This window comes from Erpetoichthys calabaricus, chromosome 4 (assembly GCF_900747795.2).
Source record: "Erpetoichthys calabaricus chromosome 4, fErpCal1.3, whole genome shotgun sequence".
In the NCBI taxonomy this organism is placed as follows: Eukaryota; Metazoa; Chordata; class Cladistia; order Polypteriformes; family Polypteridae; genus Erpetoichthys; species Erpetoichthys calabaricus.
In genome coordinates this window covers 124,862,167-124,875,601 of record NC_041397.2, presented here as the reverse complement: position 1 = coordinate 124,875,601, position 13,435 = coordinate 124,862,167, and positions in this window count along the sequence as shown.

The following is a 13,435-nucleotide window of genomic DNA, read 5'->3' as shown; positions in this document are numbered from 1 at the left end:
TCGGCACTCCAACCACCATAAAAAAAAAAAACTCACAGTGTTCCATTTCATATGAACTAGTGTGGTGCTGAGGTGTCACCTGTCACATGGCTGCGCTCGGGTCCTAATCTGGCATCTTGAGGTGGTTTGTTATGTGATGGGTGCAGCCATGTGCTGTATCAGTGCATGCTCCTAACCTCTCTCTCTCTCTCTGTCTTTTTCATCTAAATTGCACTTCATGTCCATAAGACCAGAAATCGTCTGAGTGGTCTTTAAGAATCTTTTTCCTCATTTTTGACTTGAATCTTGAAGATTAATATTAAAACATTGTGGTCACTAATTCCAAATGGTTTGATGACTTCTGTGCTATTTATTCTTTTCCAGGTTTTTGGAAATGCTATGTCCGGACTGACCATTTTAGAGGGTGGATTAATGAAATTAAAAACAAAACTAGTATGGACCTGCTACATCAGCTCATTTCTTTTTAGGTCTCCTTTGGCTTCAGTCAGGTGCTTGCTGTCCCTTGAAGGACAGTATTCCACTATTAGGGTTCATTTGTTTTCCTACTGTATATTGCATTTATTCTCTCCCTAATGAGTCTTTAAATTGTACAACATTTTAACCTAAAAATACTGCACACCATCATTTCTGGTCCGTAATGTTCTGGTTGAATTTGTTTCTGTCTTTTGCTGCCAGTCTTGTCTCTGTTACTGCAATTGCGTCATCATTCTCAAGAGATGTAAATACTGTAAGTCAGCAGTTTTCTTTTTATTAGTCCTTGCATTTAAATACAGAGGCTTTATTAAAACACTTCATTCATTATGCAGATTGACTTCTCTGTTTTGGTTGAAATCTGTTTTTGGCTCTGACTATTTTACTGACCTCACACACTTTTTATCTAAAGAGTCGTGCATTTTTTATTTTTTTGATTTGACATAAGGGCTTCCACAGTTGCCTGTTTAGGGTTGATGTACACAGTTTGTGATGAAGTGCATCATTGGCAGGTTTCCATCTCAATGTAAATCTTTAAAAGGCACACTTCTCACACTTCTGTGTGCATTATTTTCATCACAATGGATTTGTCACAAGCCTTACTTTTGTTCAAATGTCTCTTTCACCGTATAAACCTTTGCAGCAAAAAAATCTTTGTATCTCCCAACGCAACTTTTTTTGTTTTGCACTATGGTATAAGCAATAGTAACTGAATGAATATTGGACGGGAATCAATTGTAATCTCCACAGTATGAGCAAAAAGGACACTTCCACTAGTCTACAAAGTAGCTTACTGATATCCAGCCAGTCAAACAACAACATCCACGTCTTATGCAAAACTTATGTGGATGTACAATGCAAAATATGTGGTCCTAATTTTAGGCACTTTTTTTCTGGCTTTCTATGAGTGCTTAGTCTTTTCTGTTGCACTGTAGACCTCAACTGATTTCAAACCAAAACTCACCTTGAAAATTGAGCACTTCCCACTGACATTAGGGAGTGGTAATCAGAAATGAATTGGGATCAAAAATTAGTACTGGACTTTTGTACTGTCTCGCATATAACATTCAATAACACACCAGCAATCTTTGCACCCTTCTTCAGTGCATGAAAACAAAGCTTTCCCTATTAATATGTAGTTTAAGTAGTTCAGTACACTAACTGATATGGAAGCACAGAATGTATAGATGCTGCACTCTCCCCCTACATTCCCACAGATGTTTTGTTCTCTCACCACCTGTACTTTGCTGCTTTGCAGATGTTGCATTTTGCTGAATCTTGACAAAAAGCAAGGATGTACGTGCGTCTACCACATGGGCAAAGTTAGGATTAGGTCCGGCTCAAGTTCTATACTGATTATTGTAATGTGAGCTCCTCTCCACATGTGTTTGAAACTAGGCTTCCTTGTAAAATGAAATATGAACCTATGAAATAATTGAGATCATTTGCTTTATTCTACCTGTGATCTCATCTTATTTAGTATGGGATGTTAACACCATTTTCCTAATCTTTCAACATACCCTTTGCCATTGTGGTTGCTGCTTACTAAATAATTTTAAATTTCTATTAATTTCAGTGTTCTGATGAACTGTCTTGGTGTTTGTAAATAGTCATAGTAAGCAAGGTGCTAAGCTGACCACTTGTACATGCTCAATTATAAATTATTGATTTTCATATACAGTTATGCCCTTTGTTGAAGTAACTTAATTTTTTTTCCTTTTTTTCAGACCTTCCCCTTACCCTTTCCATTTTTTTATTTATCCTCAAATCTCATTTTCCTTTTCTTTACTTTGGTTAACTGGTTAAAGTAGGGAATGATGTTGGGTGGCTGTGGGCTACTACAAGCAAGGGATTAGATTGGTACACTAGGGTTGTAGTATGGACCACTTACATCATGCCTCTGTCTCTGTCTCGCTTGTGTGCTCATTTCTCATTTTATCTCACAGTCTGTTGCCTGATAGCCTAACCCACAGAGTGGTAACAGTACTCTGGGAATAGTCCTGTTTGTCCCAATGGTCAGTCTGTCCCTACAGTTAATGTAAGGGATGTTCACAAAACTATATTCATATTGGAGAATAATGACTGCAGTTTCCTTTTCCTCAGAAGTTGTAAAACTGTCAATACAAAAATTAACCCAATGCTTTTATTTATTTATTTTCCTAAACAGGGTGCAGTTGTTAGCAATCAAAACCCCCATTTAATAGCCGTTTCAAGTATAAGATGGATAGTTAAAAGCACAGAGAAGTGTCTTAATGCAATGCTGGACAAAACTGACAATGATTTCCAGTCTCAGGTAGAATTTCCCTGGAAGGGAAGCAATAAAATTTCTTCTTGTTTTGGGTTATTCTTTGCTTGTCTGTGGACAAAAATGGAACAGTTAGGAGAATGTGCAGCTCTTTAATCCTCCCTCAATGAATCCTTAAAATACTTCTTTATGAAAAACACATATGATCCATACCGTCAGTTTATAATCGCAGCATTTTAAATACATTTATGTCACTTTTTTTCATTCAGAGGATCTGCTACATCCTGAATATGTACCCTCTTGGAAACTCGCTTGTTATAGCATAGGGAGATCAGAACTTTTCTCACATTATTGCAGCATTCATCTTTCCATATACAGTATATGCCTTCGGTTTGGCATGCATGATTGATTATAAGAACTGTCCAGGGCTTTTTTGTTTTTTTCCAGGCAGTTGCGTTATTGAATTAACTTGGGTTAAGTCCAGTCCTGCTTGGCATAAGTTGCTGTTTGCCTCTTAATAAACAAATATGTTCATCTAACAAGTTGTAAATGTTGTAAAAGAACTGTAACTATCTGTGATGATAAAACCTGCTCACACACCCAGGACTTTTTCATATTTTATAGTGTTATTAGCCAAGTTACTTGTTGAAAGAATGTAACAAAATACATTTAAAATATTTGATATCTCTTGCCCTATGTGTACTTTTACTCAACAGCCTTGTGTGTCTAAGCCTCTCTTGACCAGCAAGGTCAAGCGCATTCCCCTAAAGCTTCTTCTCAGACACTATCATTTTGAAGTGCCTTGCTTGCCTCCTTTTATATTTCCCATCTTTGAAGGCAACTCATGGTGTGCCTCGTATGTCTTTTCTCCTCCTCTTGTTTCTCACACTTGCATTTCTCTTTTGATTGTGCCACCAAAGCCAAACTGAGCAATCATATTGCTCAGAGGAACCGGATACAAACCTTAGCACTTTATTATATAATAGATGAGAAGAAACCTTAATATATTTTTTTAGCAAAATGTTGGCATTGATTATCACTTTATTATTAAATGGAAACTTAACTGAAAAATAAAAAAAGTGCTGTTTCCATAAATGTTCACCCAGTTTGTCTGGGCTAATTAGGCTCCAGTGAACCCAGTTGTCTTTTGATCTCATTAAATTATCTGAATGAAGCCCACCTACACCTACATTTCAGGTGTTTTATATAAATTTGGCATAAATACACATATCTTATGATAAAATAAAACTTATGCGGACAAGATTTCTGTGTATAATGTAATGAAATGTATCTAAATATTTAAATGAAATTGTGGCTTCATCCAACACTGTGGAAAAAAATGAAATGTTTAGCAGTTCTTAAAAATTCTACAAGTGGAAAACGAAATTGGCTGAGCATAAAAAGAACAACATTTGAGACAATCTAGTGATGCTATTCCATGATATTTGATGGTATATTCAAAACATCTAAGATCTGCTCATATCAACTGTAAGGGTTTTCAATTTCATTGTAATATTCGGATATGTGTGTTTTTCATTAAGGAACTGTAACAAGTGATTAGAAAGGTACATTGTTCTGTGTCTTCAATAACTTTAAAAGCAGTTTGTTATAACAAAATATTTTAATTGAATAGCTAACAGAGTTTAATAGAATATTGCAAGTATAAGTTTACTAATCAGACACCATTAAAACTTACATAATGAGGCTAAACTTTAATAACTATAATATCATTTTTTGAACTTAACTAGTTTGGTATTTTAATCAATGTGGTAATAACACTGACCGCAACTAATTCAGACCATGTGACTGAAATTTGACCTGAACATAATTATAAATTCCACTGTGTACACAGGATTTCCAGTCACATCCCTACGCACAAACTGCTTACTTTAACTGGTGATTACAAAATGGCTCAATGCAAGTGTCAGGATGGGTGTGAACATGAGTGGTCCTGTGATCGACTGGCACCCTGCTTTGCCCTCCACTACCTTGAACTGGAATAATCAGGATTGAGGCAATCCTTCTTAAATCTTTGAGCTACAACTATAAGTTAGGAGGAGTTCACTGATGAAATCTGAAATATCAGTCTTATTTTAAATTAGAAATTATGTAATACTACTTCTGGTAAAATAAATACTGTATCAGTCTACTGCAATCAATCAATCTCTTCTTTACATAGCAACCCTCATGGAGAGAACAGTGACAAAGACAGTTTAAATAAATCATCTATCTATATGTACTAAAAAAAGTCACATGTTAGGTTGCTCAGTATTATTTAATTTGTATCAATTTCAATTTCATATTTACACTTGTTTTTATTTTCCTAACCCACTCATCCAGGACATAGTTACAGGGAAGATGGAGCCTACTCTGGCAAGAATCCCTGGATAGTGTGCCAGCCATCACAGGGTGAAAACACATACATTCACTAGGCCAGTTCACCCAGCCTGCACGTCGTTGGACTGTGGAAGGAAACTGGAGCACCTGGAGGAAACCCACATGGATGCAGGGAAAACATGAAAACACCACAAAGGCAAAACTCAGGATGTGAACCTCAGTCTTGTTGTCGTGAGGAAGCAGCACTACCACTGCAGCCCTATTTACAGTTTTATATAATTCAAATTATAGTACTTGACTTCTTCCTGCTTTGCGCCCTGTGTTGGCTGGGATTGGCTCCTGCAGACCCCCATGATCCTGTGTTAGTCATTATCCAACCCGCTATATCCTGACTGACTTTATAAGCACCTATGTTTCTTGAAGTTTACTGGTGGACAGAATTTTCATGTACCCTGCATGCCACTTTTATGAATTGGATTGGTCTGCAGCTACCTCCTCCTGCCTGCTTTCTAAACAATTCTTCCTCACAAGGCATGAACCATCCCTGGACAAGATAGAGGAGCATATTCAAGTACTCATCTCACTCTGTCACAAAAAAGACTTTTATATTTACTAAACTATCCATCTTAATAAAAGGATAAGTGTCTGTGTGTATCCATGTGTTCGGCCGGTTGTTGTGTCTCTTTCATTCCAACAGACTGCATGTCACAAGTATCTTCTGGACACTCCACCTGACAGACAAACAGGTGTAAATTTGCAAAGTTATATCCAGAGGAACAGCAGCACTTCATGTTCTGCCTGTGATAATCACTCCATTGAGTTAATTTTATTTAATAAATGTATCCTTTGTGTCCATGTTTTATTTCTGGGTGCATAGCTGCCATAAGTGATCCCTCCTATCACTACTGTTTGATTTTTTTTTTAAATTAAAATACAGATTCCCAGTGTTGCATGTGTGCAGCTCTGAACATTTGTTAAAATAAGTACTTTAGCTAAAATTTTTTTTAGCTTTGACCAGTAGGGTGTTTACTTCACCTCAGCAGTACATAAAAGCAAAGAATGTCGGAAACGTGTTTACTATATGTGAATGGTTGTGTTTTTTTTAAAGAATTGCCTTAGTACTATACTAGTAGCAGTACTATTATCATGTGTATACAGTACAATGATATTTTTACACTTGTGCTCGGTCATCATGCCATACATCACCATTCTCTACCACCATGATAAGCAAGAATGTAATAAAACATACAACTGCATGTTATTAAATAGAGAACAGAAATCACCTTGAACAATCTTAAACTCCTTAACCCTGTTTCGATAAATATAGCTTTACTTCACGATGCAAGCCTCAGGGACAAGTGACCCTGACACATTTGGTAGAAAATAATTTGACTTCAAAAATGTGAAACGTTTTCACAAAGTTTATATGAAAACATGACCAGCCACGCTGTGTGTGAGTAAAGCTTGGGAACATGAAAACATGCAGAAGCATATTCAAAAATTCTGCAAATAGGATAGCATGATTCTCAAATTACTTTACTAAGCCAAGCCTCAGCAGCCTTGGTAATCATTGCATGCACAGCACACTTACAGGGAATACTGCTCCCAACAGTCATTGCCTTCACATACATTTCTATCTCATATACTAGTACATGGATCTCACTCCACTTTACCAACTTACATAATATTATACTAAGGTCATGTAGCTTAAAAAACAAGAAAATCATAAATGAGAGAAAACTGAAAAGAGGGTATTTAACATTAATCAATTTTTTTCTTTCTATCATTTGCTATTCATTTGATGGTAAACACCTTTGTTTTGCACTAGAAAAGACAGTATGCAATCCCTGAAACTGAATTTGTCAGCATTCACTTTTTAACAGTATTTTTATAAAGTTCTAACCATTTGTTGCCGTCACCAGTTAGGAAATTTGAAGTCCTGCATCATGTTACTCCAATAGGAAACCTCAAAAATAAGGACCATAAAGCAATTAAGCAATTAGAAGTGATGTGTGAATATACCCCCTGCATAAAGAATCAAAGTGTAATTTTACAAATAGGTGTAAAATCTGTAACTCATTCCAGTCATATATTTGGAAAGATAAATAATGGTTCCAGGTACCATCAAACAAACACTGTACTGGTATCTGCAATTGATAAGATGCTCTATTTATAGCATTTTAGATTGAGCTGTTTTAAAGGGAATTAACAAGTAAATATGTACATACTTTCACTCACATCATCATCTTGCTAACTGAATGAATTTGATGTCAAGGACCGGTTCCTGCCTCTAGTGCTGCTAATATAGGCTTTCCTGCAACCTTCAAATGCATTATGTTTGAGAAAATTATGTTAATTTAAGAATAGATAGAAAGATACTGTATTAATCCCAAGGGGAAATTCACAATATGGAATATGGAATATTCAGTATAATAAATAAAAAAACCAACTACAAAAAATTATTTATAATCCATTTGGTGGCATTTGTCGTAAACTGACTGTTAACTCCAGGAGACTGTGGTGACTTCCTGGTCACCATCTGTATACAGATGGCATACTATACTTTTCACATATCCATTAATGAGCTCTTTCTCTGTCAGGTCATTCTACAGAACCATTCCTTTTGGCGGCAAACTACTCCTGCATTGTTATCCAACCAATTACTGTAGGTGGTGTACTTTTTGACAATAAATGGTTTGCCTTACAGTACAGTGGATCACCAAGTATTTAGACCCCTTCACTTTCTGCTCATTTTATTCAATTTTAAATTGATAAGTTAGCTGTTTTTTCATCAATCTACACTCAAAAACCCATAATGACAAAGTGAAAACGTATTTCCTGAAAGGTTTGCAGATGTATTAAAAATCAAAAACTGAAAGCTCTTATTCAAGCCCTTACTTAAGTACTTTGTAGAATTCCCTTTGGCAGCCATTACAGCTTTGAGTCCACTTGGGCAACTGTATACAAGCTTTGCACACATGGATTTTATCCCGTTCTTCCTTGCAGATCCTCTAAATTGCCATTAGATTGAATGGGAAGTGTCTGTAAACTGTCATCTTCAGGTCTCTCCACAGATGTTCTATGGGGTTTAAGCCTGGGCTTTGGTTGGGATGATTCAAGGACACTCAGAGCCTTGTACTGAAGCCAATCCAGCATTGTTTTGGCTAATATGCTTCCGTGTTCTGTACAAGGAGTTCAATTTTTGTCGTCTCATCAGACCAGAGAATCTTTTCGTTCGTGCTCTCAGAGTCCAAGTAGGCTGTCATATGCCTTTAACTCAAGTGTGGCTTCCGTCTAGACACTCTACTATAAATGCCTTATTGATGGAGTGCTGCTGAAATGGTTGTCCTTCTGACAGGTTCTCCCATCTCAGCAGAAGACTTTTGAAGCTTTGTTGGAGTGACTATCGGTTTCTTAGCCACCTACCTGACCAAGGCCCTTCTTTCCTGGTAATTAAGTTTGACTGAATGGCAAACATTTGAAAGTGTTCTGGTGGTCCCTAACATCTTCCATTTCACAATTGTTGAAGCCATTGTGTTCTAGGGATCACTCAAAGCTGTGTAAATAGTTTTACTGTTTATCCTCGCCCTAATCTATGCCGCAACACAATTTTATTGCAGAGGTCTACAGAGAGTTCCTTTGACTTCCTGGCTTGATTTTTGTCCTGACATGCAGTGTGCATCGTGGGACCTTATATACACATGTGAGTATCTTTCTAAATGGTGTCCAATTAAATAAATCAAGTTGTAGACACATCTCAAACAGGATGCACCTGGCTATAATTTGGAGTGCCACAGCAAAGGGTCTGAATACGTACATAAATGAGAGATTTCAATTTTTAATAAACTTACAAACATTTTTTAAAAACATGTTTTCACTTTGTCATTATCGGTTATTGTGCGTAGATTGGTGCGCAAAAATGGCAAATTTATCCATTTAAAATTCAGTCTACAACACAATAAATAGTGCAAATTGTGAATGGGTCTGAATGCTTTCTGATGGCACTGTATTTGTCAGCTCATCTGTTTAAAACCAACACCCAGCTTTTTAGGATTGTTTTTTGGAAGAAATAAAAAGACATTTAATTTAGACACCCAATTAATTAAAAATCACTGAGTGGGAAAAAACGAAGGAAGAATAGAAATAAGATGTTATGTGAGAATTGAAAGCCCTGAGTTTCCTGCCCCACAACCATACACAAATTTATATAATCTGAAAATAGATGGGGACCTTATTGATTAAGTTAGCTATGTACTGTAGATCTGTTAGGCTTGGTATTTGACATGATGTTCATATACAGACTGCATGTTTTATTTCCTGTATTTTGAAAACCTTTTTATCTCTTGAACTTTTGACACTTTGTTCTGCTGGTCTGGTATCGCGGGCAAACTAATGACAATGAAATCTTGGCTCAGCCATTTGAACATTAAACCATAAGGTGTTCCACTCTGTTTCAGTAAGCATTACCTCTAAAGTCAAGCTATAGAGTTTTTCACAGTGTAGCCTTACATACCATTTTAATTCATTTTAAATAACTATTGGAAGCTATTTCATCTTAAAAGATAAAAAAATTATACTGTGACTCATAATTCCGAAGGTGTAAAATAAATTACAGGATGGTTAAAGTAAAGTACAGTACATTAAGTTCTTCTAAAGCTGTAAATTCTGATTTAAGTAATTCCTATAAAAAACTAACATTATTGTAAAAATTACTTTTCAGAACTGGCAAGTGATGATGTTAAACTTTACTTTCGTTTCAACAAATAATGATGGTCAGTGTTAAAAATGCAGGATGATGGGTTCTTGGACTTTTTTTGGACAGATTTTGTGCCATTTCTCCAAGATGTGGGAGATTTTAAACTAAAGCTGTGTGAGTAAGCCTTGAAATGGACTCACTAACCATTCAGGACTGTATCCTGCCTTGTATCCAGTGCTGCAGAGGTAGGCTTTGACTCCCCTATGGCCATGAATATGATTGAAGTGTTTGAGACTGTTTTGCTAGGATCTTAAATATTATTGAATGAAGAACTTTTTAGGTATCAAACTGTTAAATCTGACTAAAAGTCATTATAGAAGACCCATGAGGTTTGAGAGTATGGTGGTGATGGACCATGAACGTGTACTCTTCTCAATGAAATCCCAAGCAAGCACCTTCTTGACTTTATTTTCTAGCACTGAACTAAATTCTCAAGCTTTACTTCATGGACAACAGTGCTGTTTCGCAGGAGCTGTGGTTGGTGATATCACCAGAAACTCTGCTCTAAATATTGCAGCACACTGCAGGTTCAGCATCTGTCAGATTGATTTTCCTGAACAATTTCAAAAGATCATATTGGTTTAGTATCTTTCAGGTAGGCCCTAGTGTTACGTTTGTGATATTATTCTGTTTACAACTGTAAAGTTTGTGCGGCCCTTTGGTTTTGTTGTCAGGGTTCCAACAGTCTTTCTGGCTTTTACCCTGGTTCATTCTTGACAACATCTTGTAGCACCCATATAATCTCCTAGTTTCATTGCCAGATAACATCTAGTGTCTATAATAGTAAAGTTTTGTGCAGAAATCTTATTATGGAGGCTAGAGCCACACCTAAATAAGGCCTCCACAGATCATATTCTTGTGCTTACAGCTTCTAGAGCATTAGTTCTCAAACTCATTGTAGTGTACTCTTTCATATGAGTTTCAATATGAACGCATCCTGAGTATGAGTGTCCTCTCCATTGAAAAGGTTATGGTTTGAAGAAGTGGTCCTAAGTGCTGCCTCTCAGTTTTAATACTTTTTTCATATATAGTTCTTTCATTACAGGTTTCAAGAAAAGCCTGCAGGCTTGGTCGGTAAATGATCCTAGTCCACCAAATGACGTTTGCTGTCTGACTTACCGGTATGCAGAGAGGTGCACCGTCAGTGAACACAACTTATTTTGGATGTAGAAAATTCTCTTGTTATTTCATCACCAATAGTTATGTTTGGACTGTCTAGTGATATAAGCTCATAGGGAACCCCTGATCAGTCCAGTTTCAGCTGAATATTGTTATAATTACTGTTGAAGTCAAGAAAAATACAGATATAGACAGATAGTATGTTGTTTGTCACAAGGGGCAAATTTAGCTTTTACAGAAGCTCAAGAAATGTAGAGATAGTATAACAATCTACAACAACAACAACCCTGTTGAATAGAAAAGGTGACAGGACTGTTCCTTAGGATGCTCCAGTGTTGCTCACATCCACATCAGAAACAAAGTCCTTGAACCTCACAAACTGCGGCTTGCTTAAAAGAGAGCCCATTATCCAAGACACAAATGGGCTCATCCACCTGCATATCTCAGAGTTTAAGGCACTGCAAAATTAGAAAACATAATCCTCACTGTGCTGTCGGCTTTGCTCTGGTGGAAACAAGTCTTGTGGTACTGATAGATAATTGCATCATCCACTCCAGTCTTTGACTTCGCTCATTCACCCATTAAGAAAACAATGAGACAGTCAGTAATCCTCACAGCAGCAGAGTTGCTATCACCCCAAAAATGCTGTAAAACACTTAATACAGTTGAGTTTGTCTCATGTTTTAGTGCTGATTTATTTAAGTATTGGTTTCGATAATCCCACACTGGTAATAAAATAAAAGCCTCTCTTTAACGTAAATACCAAAAGAACTGATCACTTTAATCACTATTACAGTTGGGTATGGGCAGCCTTATTATTTCGTAAGATATAAAACGTGTCATTGAATGTTTTTCTGGTGTTCATTTTATATTTCTCAGAGTAACAACGCAAATGGAATGACAAGCTGCTTCAGTTGAAAATGGTGCATTTTACAGTTCATTTCAAATAAAACGCAGACTTCCAAACTTTGGTCAGCTGTCTGGATTGAGAAGTCTGCACACACATTTGCATGTATGTAACACAGTTTTATTACCTTGTAAATAGTCGGTAGGGTTTTCAAAATACCTCAGCGCTTTTGATATAGCTAATATTAGGTTTACAATAGAAAAGTATAGATTTGCCGTAAGATTTCTTGCATGAGCGTGAGAGTCTGAAAGCCAGAGTGTCACGTCAGATGTGTGAGAGCTGGCAACCCTGAAAACGTATGTTTTTTTGTTTTACTTGAGTTGATTTGTATAAAAAATACTAGCAAAATACCCACGCTTCGCAGCAGAGAAGTAGTGTGCTAAGGAAGTTATGAAAAAGAAAAGAAAAGAAACCTTTTAAAAATAAAGTGACATGATTGTCAATGTAATTGTCGTAGGCTTATTTTAGTATTGAGACTGAATTTGATGATTGTAAAGAGTTTAATTTATGATTGTAAATGTTGTGTATGAAAAATGCACATTTTTAGGATGTAAGGATCTCTTTGTAAACAACGTTTGTAGTAAAATGACCAAGCTGTCTGCTGAGCTTACTCTTGAGCATGCAACGTACAGTTGGCCATGTGAGGAGCAATCTTGTGTCAAGTCAATGTCTACCTTTCTTAGAGTCTGGCCCTGTGACTTATTTATTGTCATAGCGAAGCAGACCCTTACTGGAAATTGGAGGCATTTGAATTGGAATGGGAGGTTAGAGGGTATGAGAGGGATGCGAGGAATAAATATAGTCTCCCCAGAGCCAGTTCCAGTGAAGACAGTTGCCTCAATGAGGTTCTTGTGCAGAGATTTGATCTGAAGCCTGGTGCCGTTAGAAAGTTTTGGTGGTTGTAAGTTTCGTAGTAACATAATTGGTGTGCCGACCTTCAAAAGTAGAGTATGCGGAGTGTGACAGAGAGGGGGCGCTGTCATCCCCTTGAACCCTCAGACCACACGTCTGACACCAGGTAAAAGTCCAAATATTATTATTTACTGTATTATAATAAACAATGTGCACAAAGCACCTACACTCCACAATACTCAATAATCCCAAACACTAATCAATAATACAATGCACAATCCTCCACTCCCAGCAGCTCAGTCACCCTTCGTCCCAACTCGGCTCACTGCTGGGATCTCCCACAGTTCTTTTAAACTCCTTGACCCGGAAGTGTTTCTGTCCCTCAGTCCATGTGACTTCTTACCACTTCCGGGTCAGATCAAAACTCTTCTTTCCTTAAGCCCGACAGTACATCATTTCTTCCGATCCCGTGACTGGGAAGTACTTCCAGGCTATAGGGAAAGTACCACTCCCTGTTCTTCCCTGCAGCATCCCCTGGCGGCCCTCACGATATCCAGCAGGGCTGTGAATTAAAACTCCAAGGTCCATGATGCCCTGCTGGAATTTGGGGCACCTCCATGTTGCAGGGAGGGCTCCATCTGGCAGCTTGGGGGTATTGGCCGGGATAAACTGCCGGCCATATATCACAGGAGGCATGCCCGGTGGATTAAGAAACTAAATGAAAAGGCAGGAGTCACCAGCAGGAAGA